We start from the raw sequence: 1,148 nt of genomic DNA, 5'->3' as shown, positions 1-1,148 counted from the left end.
CTGTAAGGTTTGGAAGGTTGGAGACGAGATACTGGCAGAAGTAAAGCTGTGAGTACCGGGCGTGAGTCGTGCTTCGGTAGCTCAGTTGGTAGAGCACTTGCCCACGAAAGGCAAAGGTCCCGAGTTCGAGTCTCAGTCGGGCACACAGTTTTAATCTGCCAGGAAGTTTCATATCAGCGCACACTCCACTGCACAGTGAAAATCTCATTCTGGAAACATCCCCCAGGCTGTGACTAAGCTATGTCTCCGCTATATCCTTTCTTTCAGGAGTGCTAGTTCTGCAAGATTCGCAGGAGAGCTTCTGTAAAGTTTGGAAGGTAGGAGACGAGTTACTGGCAGAAGTAAAGCTGTGAGTACCGGGCGTGAGTCGTGCTTCGGTAGCTCAGTTGGTAGAGCACTTGCCCGCGAAAGGCAAAGGTCCCGAGTTCGAGTCTCGGTCGGGTGCACAGTTTTAATCTGCCAGGAAGTTTCATATCAGCGCACACTCCGCTGCAGAGTGAAAATCTCATTCTGGAATCATATACAGCGGTTACATTCCAGCCAAGTCTTTCTGAAATATCGCAGAAAGAACCCTCAGATTCTCGTAGCGGTATTACACGACCTCTTACAAACTCAATGAGTTGTTGATAATGGAGTCTTTGTCACTTTAAAGGCATTCTCGAGTGACATCAACTCACTACGGCCACTCTCAAAGGTAACTAATACACACAACGGTTACAGCATGTATTTAAAGGAAACCTGATTTGCACCCTCATAGCGGCGCTACGAATTCCACTCTTACGCGATTAGTGCGAAATATAATTAGAAATCATCTTTCAGACGTAGAAATGCGCCTATCAACTTTCGTTAACAACGAACTCTTTCTTGATGTTGGTACTTTAATCCGTCAGCAGTATTGTTTCAACCTTTGTCCTCGCTTCCAGGGCGCTACCGGGGAGATCAACCTTGTTCGACAAACCTGTGCACGTAATCTACCTGGGATTTCCCGAGCGTAGGAAAGAAACTTCTACATCCTAACAGAACTCAGTGATCACCGGAAATGAGTTGCTAATAACGATTATTAATGATGTCGTCGATAATAATACCTTTACAATGTGTAGTTTAGGAATGTTTATTAGGAGCATCGGTTCCGCTGATTGTGAAGATTC

General features: G+C 45.6%; 1 non-coding gene across 1 annotated transcript; it reads left to right on the top strand.

Annotated features, from left to right (window-relative positions):
- The first annotated feature begins 371 nt into the window (after positions 1–371).
- On the top strand, positions 372–446 carry Trnas-cga. Its single transcript has one exon. It is a non-coding gene; the product is annotated as a tRNA-Ser (tRNA).
- Positions 447–1,148: the final 702 nt, after the last annotated feature.

The sequence above is a fragment of the Schistocerca americana genome, chromosome 6 (genome assembly GCF_021461395.2).
Source record: "Schistocerca americana isolate TAMUIC-IGC-003095 chromosome 6, iqSchAmer2.1, whole genome shotgun sequence".
In the NCBI taxonomy this organism is placed as follows: domain Eukaryota; kingdom Metazoa; phylum Arthropoda; class Insecta; order Orthoptera; family Acrididae; genus Schistocerca; species Schistocerca americana.
This window is presented reverse-complemented; position numbering and strand designations above follow the sequence as displayed.